This window comes from Chiloscyllium punctatum, chromosome 3, assembly GCF_047496795.1.
Source record: "Chiloscyllium punctatum isolate Juve2018m chromosome 3, sChiPun1.3, whole genome shotgun sequence".
NCBI classification, from domain to species: domain Eukaryota; kingdom Metazoa; phylum Chordata; class Chondrichthyes; order Orectolobiformes; family Hemiscylliidae; genus Chiloscyllium; species Chiloscyllium punctatum.
The window spans coordinates 22,350,593-22,362,560 of NC_092741.1; the positions used below are offsets into that span (position 1 = coordinate 22,350,593).

The window sequence follows — 11,968 nt, forward strand, 5'->3', positions numbered from 1 at the left end:
GGGTGTTTGCCTATCTTGGGAGTTGGATCTGTGAAGAGAGAAAAAAAAAATCTGGTTAAATGGTCAAAATGTGGCCGAACCAATGTCTTTTACAATTATAACATGACTTTTCAGCTCTTATACGCAATACCCCGTCCAATGAAGGCAAGCATACCATATGCCTCCTCACACCTGCTTAAAACAATGAGCAAAGTTAGGATCTGGGCTACTTTCTTGAAAATGTTTTGAGGGGGTCTGGCCTGGTCCATAATAGGACACAAAATGATCCTGCTGTGACAAAAGTAGAACAGCTAGTGGTGATGGTAGAAACAAAAGGGCCATTGGAATCTTTCTGGACCCAGCGAGACCAGAACACACTAGAGGATGCCGTATTATTATGGGGCGCAAAAGTGATTGTCCTGAGCAAAGGTCACCACAAGATACTGGCTGAACTCTACCAGCGTCATCAAGGGGTTTCCAAAATGAAGATGTTGGCGAGAAATTATGTCTGGTTGTCAGGATTGGATGCTAACGTAGCTGCATTGGTGGGGCAGTGCCCAGAGTGCCAACAAGGATGCACCCACACATTTATGGGAATTACTGGGTAACCCTAAACTCAATTATGTATCAACTATGCCAGTCCTTTCATGGGTTCTATGTTTTGTCATTGTGGATGCTCATTCAAAGTGGTTGGATGTGTATAGAGTTCATTTGTCAAGCACTGGGATGACAATTGAAAAGTTGAGAGCATTTTTTGCAAAACACAGATTCCCAGAGGTGTTGGTCATCATTTACCAGCATGAAATTTGAGTATTTCCTAGTTGAGTGGCACTCTTAGTAGAAGGACAGCTCCATACCACCCATCAAACAATTATCTCCTGGAAAGAGCAGTTTGAAGGCAGGATCAAAGAAACAAAGTACAGCTTCATTCAATACCAAACTGTCCTGGTTTTTGTTTGATGATAGGGTCATCCTTCATGCAACCACACGGACAGTGACAACAGAGTTTGCTAATGGGGAGAAGACTCTGCACCAGGTTAAATCTGATCATTCTAGATCTTTTTCGGGGGGGGTAGGGGGGAGGAGGTTGTTAGGAGGGTGAAATGGCATCAGGAACATCAAAGCCGAACAAGGCTCCCCTAAGCGAGAGAGGCAGTTTATTTCAGCAGATGTTTGGTGTCGAAAACATTGGAATGGTCCTGTGTGGGTTGGAGGAGCTGAACCTGTTATGAAAATGCCCCAGGGGAAGCTACAGGATAAGGAATGAGTCTACATCCCAGGACTCAAAGGGGGAGGGATCTAGTGATTGAAACAAGGTCAGCCAGGTGGATCTCATAAACTGAGTTCCCTGATTGGACCAGGTTAATAGCTCCAATCAGGGAGTCCTGGCTGACAGATCTAATCAGGAGTGTCAGGAGATCTGCTCACTCCAGGAGCCAATTCTGTGCTAGCTGGGTCAATGTCATAGTCATAGAGTCGTAGAGATGTACAGCACGGAAACAGACCCTTCGGCTAAATTCGTCCATGCTGACCTGATATCCAAACCAATCTAGTCATATTTGCCAGCACTTGGCCCATATCCCTCTAAACACTTCCTATTCACATGCCTATCCAGATGCCTTTTCAATGTTGTAATTGTACCAGCCTCCGCCACTTCCTCTGGCAACTCATTCCATTCGCTCACCACCCTTTCAGTGAAAAGGTTTCCCCTTAGGTCCCTTCTAAATTTTTCCCCTTTCACCTTAAACGTGTGCCTTCTCATTCATTATGTCCTTTTAATATCACTTATGTAATTTAACTATCTCCTTTACAGATCATTATACCACTAAGTTAGAAGGACATTGTAACATATACAGGATAAGAAAGTTGCAAGGGGACATGCAGATTGAGTGAATGAAGATTTTATGGTTGATAGTTCACCAGATTGATCCTGTATTATGTACAAGTAAATAAAGGGTGACTTGGTGATGGGACACCAGCCTTTGTGGAGTTATTGCACTCAACACTACATCTACAAACTTAATCCTGGGAATGACATGCCACAATGAGCCTCATTCCTGATGAAGAGCTTATGCTCGAATTATCGATTCTCCTGCTTTTCGGATGCTGCCTAACTGGTTGTGCTTTTCCAACACCACACTCTCGATTCTGATCTCCAGCAGCTGCAGTCCTCACTTTCTCTCATGCCACACAGTAGCTTGGCTTGTGTTGCATCCTAGTAACAGAGCACTTCATCTTCGACATTTCGAGGAGTCGAGCATATCCGTCTCAGCCAATTCAGTTCACTCCTTTTGATATGCAATTTGCTACCACAGAGGTCTGTGGAGGAGAGGTCACTCATTTTATTCAAGCAAAAAATAAATGGATCAGCCATGATCACATTGAATGGTGGAGCAGGATCAAAAAGCCAAATGGCCTACTCCTGCTTCTGGTTTCCATGTTCCTGTATCAACAATTGGCTGAAGGCATTGGATACTGCAAAGGCTATGAGTCCTCACAATATTCTGGTAATAGTACAGAAATCTTGTACCAACCATGCCCCTCGTCAAGCTCAAACAGAAATTGTGGGAAAGAAAGTTCTGAAAGCATCTGTGGAGAGAAAGCAGAGTCATTAGCTTGGGTCCAGTGACGCTTTATCAGAACTGGTCTAGTGGCATTTATTCCTCAGTGTGGCGATTTGCCCATGTACTGTTCACAAAACAGCACAATCTAAATTGGTTAATTACTGCCATATCAGTCTACTCACAATCATCGGTAAAGTGATACAAAGAGCAAACAACAATATAGCACAGGAACAGTCGGCAATGGCCCTCCACGCCTGTGCCGACACATTTTGTCCTTCCATATTAAAACTATCTTCATTTACAGGATCTGTATCCCTTTATTCCCTTCTTATTCATGTATTCGTCCAGGTTTTTCTTGAATGCTGCTACTATGTCTGCTTCCAGCACTCCTCTGGCAGCACATTCCAGGCACTCACTACACTTTGTGTGAAAACCTTTCCTCGCACATCTCTTAAACTAATCTCCCCCTGCACCTTGAACTTGTGTCCCCTAGGAACCTGGAAAAAAGCCTCATACTTTCTGCTCAATCTGTGCCATTCACAATCTTATAAACTTCGATCAGGTCACTCCCTACTTCCCCAACCTCCTGTGTTCTAGTGAAAACAAATCCAGTCTAGCCAACTTTTCTTCATAGAGACCCTCTTCAAAGTATCCACATCATTCTAGTAGTGTGGTAACCAGGACTGTTAACAATATTCCAAGTGTGGCCTAACTTAAATTTTATAAAGGGTAAACACAATGACTGCAGATGTTGGAAACCAGATTCTGGATTAGTGGTGCTGGAAGAGCACAGCAGTTCAGGCAGCATCTGAGGAGCAGTAAAATCTGCTCTTTGGATGCTGCCTGAACTGCTGTGCTCTTCCAGCACCACTAATCCAGAAATTAAGTTTTATAAAGCTGCAACATAACTGGCGTATCCTTATACTCAATGCCCCTTCCAATGAAGTCAAGTATGCCACCTTCAGTGATCAGTGGACCTGCACACCCAGGTACTTCTGAATATCTGGCATTCACTGTATAATTTCCAGCTGTACTTGACCTTCCAAAATGCATCACCTCATATTTGTCTGGATTAAACTCCATCTGGCGTTTTTCTGCCCCTGCCTCCAACTGATCTATATCCTGCTGTATCTTCTGACAATCCTTCTCACTATCTGCAACATCACCGATCTTTGTATTATCTGCCAGCTTACTATTTAGACCAGCTATATTTTCCTCCATTTACGTAGACCACAAACAGCAGAGATCCCAGCACTGATCCCTGTGAAACACCACCAGTCATAACCCTTCATTCTGAAAAGCATCCTTCCACTGCTATCCTCTGTCTCCTATGACTAAGTCAGTTCTGAATCCATCTTGGCATCTCCACCCTGATACCATGTTATTTCACCTTTTGTATCAGACTGCCATGGGGGATGTTGTCAAAGACTTTACTGAAGGCCATGTGGACAACATCAACTGCTTTTCCCTGGAAGGAAGGTTTTCCCTGATGGAAGGGATTGTTGACTATCCAGTGGCATTTGCAAAAGAATACCTCACTCATCAGTGCTTGGTGTGTGTTTCACCAGGGTCACTTCTGACCTCGTTAAAACTTATGGTCCAATAATGGACAGAAGAGCTGAGAATGAAGGGTGAGATGAGATGAAAATGACTGCTTTTGATATCAAGGCAGTATTTGAGTTATGGTATCAAGAAAACCTAGCAGAACTTGAGTCAGTGGAAGAGGGAAAAAAATTCTCCACTGAGTTGGGTCATACCTGGCACAAAGAAAGATGCTTGTAGTCACTGGAGGTCAGACATCTCAGTCTAAGAATATTATTGTAGGAGTTTCTCATGATAGTATCCTAGATATAACTAGGACCTTCTCTGTAACATAAGGTCAGAAGTGGGGATGTTCACTGATGAAAACAAAATTTTCTGCATCATTTGTGACTCCTCAGATTATAAAGCAGTCCGTGTCCAAATTTGGCAAGAACTGGACAACATTCAAGCATGCGCTGATAGTGGTATGAAGGTTTCTTGCAACTTAAGTGCTGGGCAATGACCATCATCAACAAAAGAGGATATAACCATCATCCCTTGCTGTTCAGTGAGATTACCATCACTGAAACCTCCACTAGCAACATCCTGGGGGTGACTGTTGAACGGAAACAGGACCAGACCAGCCATATAAATACAGTGGCTGCGAAACCAAGTCAGGAACTAAGAATTCTTTGGAGAGTAACTCACCTCCTGTTTCTCAGTGTCCATCCATCATCTGCAGGATACATATCAGGAGTGTGATGGAATACTTTCCACATGGCTGCTTGAGTGCAGCTCCAATAACACTCAAGAAGCATGGTACCATCCAGAATAAAACAACCCATTTGATTGACTCCCAATCCACCACATTTAACATCTCCGTTCATCACTGCACACAATGGCAGTAGTATACACTATCAACAAGATGCATTGCTGTTACCCACCACTGAACGTTTCACACCACCATCCAGAATCGTGACTTGTAACAAAACATCAGATGTATGGAAACACCACCACCTTCAACAAGACCTGCGAATTCCCTCCAAGCTGCTCACCAACCGGGCTTGGAATTATGTGCCAGGTTCAAGTGTTAGCTCATCACCAACTTCTTGAGGGCAACTAGGGGGTCGGCAATAAGTGCTGGCCCAGCCAGAAATGCCCATATCCTATGAACAACACAGGAGCAAAACGTCCAGCATAACAACAGGAGATGCTCAGGCAGTGGGAATTGGAAGAGTGCAGAGATCTTGCAGGCTTATAGGATTCAATAAGTTACCAAAACATTGAGGGGTGAGGTTATAGAAGGAGTTGAATGATCACTCTTACAAAATTTCTCATTGTAGATCAGCAAGCATTGTGATTTTATTTTCCTTTATTCATTCATGGGAGGAGGGCATCATTAGCAAGGCAGCACTTATTGCTCATCCTAATTACCCAGAGGGCAGTTAAGAGTCAACCTCATTGCTGGTGTGTCCAGAATCACATGTGAATCAGACCAAGTAAGGGTGGCAGTTTCCTTCCCTAAAGGACTTTAGTGAATCAAATAGGTTTTCCCCTGACAATCTGCGATGGATGCATGATCATCATTGGACTTTTAATTCAGATTTTAAAAATTAAATTCAAATTCCATCATGTGCCATGGCAGGATTTGAACCTGAGTCTCTGGATTAACAGTCCAGAGATAATGCCACTCGGTCATTGCCTCCCCAGGGAATGATATGGGTTAAGTTGTGAGCAGCAGAGCTTTTGATGAGTCTAGGTTTAGTGGAAGTTGGGAGGCTGTTTGAGCAAGCTTTGACATAGTCAGATCTAGATTCAACAAAAAATATGGATGGTGTAAGAGAAAATGTCAGCAGGTTAGGAGGCCTTTGGGAACATCCAGTCTATGCTTGCTCCTTTGAAGAGCAATTCAGTTAGTCAAACCGACAAATTCTTTCCTGGTTACTTTAGAATCTCTTAAGTATTTATACAGTTTTTTTGAAAATTATTGTTGAACCTGTTGCCACTAACCTATCAGGCAATACCTTTAAAATTCCTCATGTTGGATCTGGTTCTTCTGACATAATTATCTTAAATTTATGCCTTCTGCTGAACAATTCTTAGGCCATTAGAAACAATTTGTCTTTAATTTTTCTATCTAAAACTTTCATGGTTTCTGACATCCCTACCAAATCGTCTCTTAGCTTTTCCACTCCAGCTCCTGATTCTGCAGTCTTCACACCAAATCTCTGGAACGTTTTTAGGAAATGCAAGTGTAGCATAATTTAATGGTTTTAATTATGTTTCTTTTTTTTAAGCTCGGGAGCTATGTGGCTCATTGAAGGTAATAACGCAGGTTAACAATGCAACAAATGTTTGTTCAGAAACCTGTCCAAGTGTCTGTGTTTTTGCACCACCTTCAAAAAAATTACATGTGTTGTGTCTTCTGATTCAAAGTACCACAGAATGTATTATCTCACACTTTGTTGTGTGAAATTTTGTTTGTCAAAGCTGTCCTTTACACCAACCAGAAAGAATTAAAACTGGTGCAATGTAATAAACAGAATACCTCATTGCCCCATGGGTTTGTTTCGTCAGCACCACTGAGATCACAGCTCAACTTCCTGGCTAAGGTGAAAATCAATGCATCAACTGTAGAGCATCAACCAAAAGATTAGAAATAAATAAAGTACGAATCCTGCTGTGGAACCACTATGATGCTGCCTGCATACTTCATCTGGTTAATGGAACAAGTTCAATGATAACTACGTCGTCTTCTGTACCAGACAAACACAACACATTTTGGAGAACCCATGGGACTGACTTCAGACAGTCTGTGAAGCAGGTGATCTGCAAGCAATCTTGAGACTTGAGGTGTACATTAATAGGCCTGATGTCAGACATTGTACACAGGGAATATTCTAACATGTGTTTGGCAATCTTTCCGTCATCCCTGCCCTTTTCTCTTTCTGAACTATAATCACTTCTTGATGTGATTCATGCATATACCTGTAGACATGGGAATAAGGAGCAGAAAGTAAATAGATGCAATCAGATAGCTGTTATGGACGTGGAGGTGCTGGGGTGAACAAAGTCAGAAATGACACGACACCAGGGTATAGTCCAACTGGTTTATTTGAAGCTTTTGGAGCATAGCCCCTTTGTGAGAAGAGAGAGGGAAGCACACAGAATGCAGAATTTATGGGCAGAGAGGTGAAAAGATCATACAAATGGTGTGAGTGGAGTGTCGAATAATAAGTCTCTGGAAGTGACCAAGAGTGTTAGTGTGAGTAAAGTGTCAAGAGCTGACTAACAACTGAAGTGATGACCTATAATCTGATCAAACGAACCAGAATGATAATTACAAAAAAATTAAAAATAAAGTGGTGCTGGAGACAAGCCAAATGACTGGAATAACATGGAACAAAAACAGAAGCTGCTGAAAAGCAGAGGAAGGATCACCAGACCTGAAACATTCACCCTGATCTTTCTTCAAGATGTCTCAGAGCCCCTTCTTTTAAAAAAACCCTGCCTTGCTCCTGATTTACAGCTGACTTTACAGTTCTTTAAGTTTTTATTTGACTGGAATGACATGATAGGTACAAGAATCACACGCCAAGGGTCTAACCAAATTAATAAATGATCCAAAACTGTACAAACTAAGGTAGAGAGATTATAACAATTTATCAAGGTGAAGGTGTGAAAACAGGACAGTAGGGAAGAATTTACAGATACAGAGGTATGATGAGGTCACATGTAGTATGACATGAACTCAAGATCATGGTTGAGGCCAAGTTCATGGGTATGGAACTTGGCTATCGGTTTCTGCTCAGTGATTCTGCGTTGTTGTGTAACTTGAACGCGACCTTGGAGGAGGCTTACCTGAAGATTGGAAGCTGAATATCCTTGACCTCTGAAATGTTCCCTGACTGGGAGGAACATTCCTGTATGGTGATTTTGTGTGGTGTCCATTTATCCGTTGTTGTAGTGTCTCCATGGTCTTGCCAATATACCATGCCTAGGGGCATTGAAAAAGATCAAGAAGTATTAGTGAACAATTACACCACTGGCAAGATGTGGGTACCAGCCATTATTGCAGCACAGACTGGACCAGTGTCCTACATTGTACAGATGAGTGACAATGTAGCATGGCGAAAACATACAGATCAATTCTCACCAACCAGAATGAATATGCCAGGGACAACAACAATTGAAGTTCCACAAATAACTGTGCTAAATAGTGAGCTAGATATACTGAGGATAAAACAATAGCTGGAGCATCTAAGGGAGACAGTAACTTGGCAGTGAGTGTCACAGCATTGTGCAAACAATGCTCTGAGTACACCAGGGGATACCTCCATAATAAAGCTTCTGCTATTTAACATTTTGGCTTCTTGGTTCTTCTTGGAACGTAACAGATATTGCAATACTCCCTTTATTTTCTTTCTGTGCATAGACTTCTGAGATTTACGGGTGGCATGGTGGCTCAGTGGCTAGCACTGCTGCCTCACAGCGCCAAGGACCTGTGTTCAATTCCTGCCTCGGGCGGCTGTCTGTGTGGAGTTTGCACGTTCTCCCCGTGTCTGCATGGGTTTCCTCCGGGTGCTCCGGTTTCCTCCCACAATCCAAAGATATGCAGGTCAGGTGCATTGGCCATGCTAAATTGCCAAGTTAGGGGTAAATATAGTGTAGGTTACTCTTCAGAGGGTCATTGTGGACTTGTTGGGCCAAAAGGCCTGTTTCCATACTGTAGGGAATCTAATCAAATCTGTATGTGGCATTGACTTCCAAAACGGGACATTAATGCATCAGCATGCTAATCAGAAAGTGGGACAGCAGAGGAACCTCAGAGAAGCTGTGTGACCCCACAGCTTTTAGGAAATTTTGATCACTTGCTAGTTTACTCTCAAAATTTATTTTCCTCCTCATTATTATATTTTTGGTCATTTTTTTGTTGGCTTTAAAACTTTGCCTGTCCATTGAATTACCAATAATCTTAATTTCCCATAACGTTCATGGATGTGTAGGTTAGGTGCATTATTCAGGGATAAATTAGAGTAATGGGGAATAGGTTTATGTGGGTTACTTTTCAGAGGGTCGGTGTGGACTTATTGGGTCAAAGGGCCTGTGCACACACTGTAAGGATTCTAGCCCGATTCCGTTTCTAGTCAGTAGTAATCCTCAGGATATTGGTAGTGGGGGATTTAATGATGGTAACAATGATGGTAATCAGTGCTTGTTAGATTCTGTTCTGTTGCCTGGTCATTGTCTGACACCTGTTTGCCATTTCTGTTCCTCACCACTTAACAGTCCAAACCTGGATGGTTTCCAAGATTTACTGCATTTGGACATAGACTGCTTCTGTATCTGAGGATTCACAATGATGCTGACCGTTGTAAAATCATCAGTAAAATCTCATGTTCTGACTTTATGATTGAGGAAAGATCACTGATGAAGCAGCTGAAGATGCTTGGGCCTAGAATACTACCCTGAGGAACTCCTACGTAGATATTCTAGAGCTGAGCTGACTGATCTCCAATGCCCTCAGCCATCTTCCTATATCAGGAAGACCAGAACAGTTTGGGTTTGAGAACATTTGTTTGAAATTTAGGACAGAGAACATAAGAATCATTGTGTTAGAACAGACCTGGGCATTTTACGGCCCGCGGGCCATATCCGGCCCTTTGGTCGTTCCTGTCCGGCCTGCATGAGGTCAATCTTAAATTAGAACATAAATGAAAAAGTATTTACGCCATGCACACAATACAACTGTGTTGCTTTTGTTTCGAAAAGGATGCTTTTTAAAATTTACGTATGGACGCACATGCGCGTGTATGTGCATGCGTGCATGAACAGCTAAAAGTGATGCCTGGCTAGCCCTCAAAATGTCAGCTCACGCCAAGACAAGTTATGTCATATCCCACAAGATCACCAGAAACAGTAAACTGTTTTCTCATGGAGGGTTTATTAAGGTGTGCTTGTTGGACTCTGCAGAGCTAATATGCATGGAGAAAAAGGAGGCATTTGAGAATGTGCCCCTCTCCCGACGCACTGTAACGAGAAGGATTGGGGACATTGCGAGACGTCTGGAGCTTCAGCTGCAGCACAAAGTGGTCAATTTTGACTTTTTTTCCTTGGCTTTGGATGAGAGCTGCGACGTATCTGACACAGCCCAGCTACTCCTCTTCATACGTGGGATAACTATGGACTTTAAAATCACAGAGGCGCTGGCAGCCATGCAATCAATGAAAGGAACAATAACTGGTTCACGGAGGTAAATGCATGTTTGGACACGTTGGGACTAAAATGGGACAAGCTGGCGGGTGTGACAACGGATGGTTGTCCAAATCTAATGGGAGAAAATATTGGACCCTTAAAGAGAATGCAGGATAAAGTGACAGAAATTGACCCTGAACAGAAATTGGTATTTTTGCATTGTATTATACATCAGGAAGTGTTGTGTAAGTCAGTGTTAAAAATTAACTATTTGGTTGATGATGTAACTAAAATAATTAACTTCATCAGGGCAAGAGCTTTGAATCACAGGCAGTTTGTTGCACTTTTGGAGGAAAATGAGACTGAACATTGTGACATAGGCTACCACACAGCTGTCAGGTGGCTCAGCCTGGGCAAAATGCTGAAAGGTGTAAGGGACCTGAGAGAAGAGATTCCAGATTTCTGTGTGAAGAAAGGGAATGGCATTCCACAGCTTTCAGATACAGACTGGATTGCAGACCTTGGTTTTGCTGTTGATGTGACTGCACTTATGAATGAACTAAATGTGAAACTGCAGTGAAAGGGCCTTTTTGTGCATGAAATGTACAACTTGGTGAAGGCTTTTATGAGAAAGTTGCAGCTTCTCTCAAGCCAAGTGGAGGACAACATTCTCACCCACTTGCCAACACTGAAGGAAGCCGCACCTTCAGCTGATCACCCCCACAGGTACTCATCTATGTTAGAAGCACTGCGTGGTGAGTTTTCAAGGCGATTTCAAGACTTTAAAACGGTTGAGAATGAAATGCACACAATTTTTTCCCCATTTACATGCGATGTGGAGAATGCACCTAGTGATGTTCAGCTTGAACTCATTGACCTGCAGTTTGACACACTTCTGGCAGAGTACTTGAGGTCAGTCTCACTGCTTGATTTTTACTCTTCCCTCAAAGAGGAGAACTTTCCACACATGAGGAGACATGCTCAGAAGATTCTAGTCCTCTTTGAATCTACCTATATATGCGAACAGACAGTCTCAGTGATGAAGTTCAACAAATCCAAATCCCGATCCTCTATCACTGATGATCACCTCTCAGCTGTCCTTCACATATCCACCTCAGACATTCACCCAGATTTCCGTGCACTTGCTCGAGCCCAAAACAGACTGGAGTTTTCTCACTAAACAAGTAAAATTAATTGAAAAACATCAAAAGCACTTATTGCTTTTTGTATAGAGTTGTTTGTTATTTGTAATACGGAACAATAATGAAACAACTTTTCATTATTGGTTTGTGATGTTAACATGTTAAAAATAAAATGAAATACTGAAGTTATTGTTTTTACTGTTTATTTCTTCTATATTTGACCTACTCCACAATTTTATATTTTTATTGTAACAGAATATCCTTATTCTTTTGATTATAATTTTCAGTGCAAAACGATATAATTTAATACTTTTTACAATGGGAGAAAATTAATACTGAGCAGAATTATGTTCAACTTATTGTTGGTTCAGCTCTCCAACACAACTCAGATTTCTCATGTGACCCCTTGGAAGAATTAATAGCCCACCCCTGTGTTAGAGGGTTAAAGAAAGGGTGATATGGAACAGGTTCGACAGGTGAGATTTGGACTATCTCTCACTGAGGGGGCAGGTTGCATTGAGTTAGACAAGCAAGAGGCTGGAAGAACACAGCAAGTCAGGCAGATTC

The 11,968-nt window shown here is 42.2% G+C and overlaps 1 pseudogene; it reads left to right on the forward strand.

The window, feature by feature from the left end:
- Positions 1–10,260: 10,260 nt before the first annotated feature.
- On the forward strand, positions 10,261–11,586 carry LOC140454003 (general transcription factor II-I repeat domain-containing protein 2A-like; annotated as a pseudogene).
- The last annotated feature ends 382 nt before the right edge of the window (positions 11,587–11,968 follow it).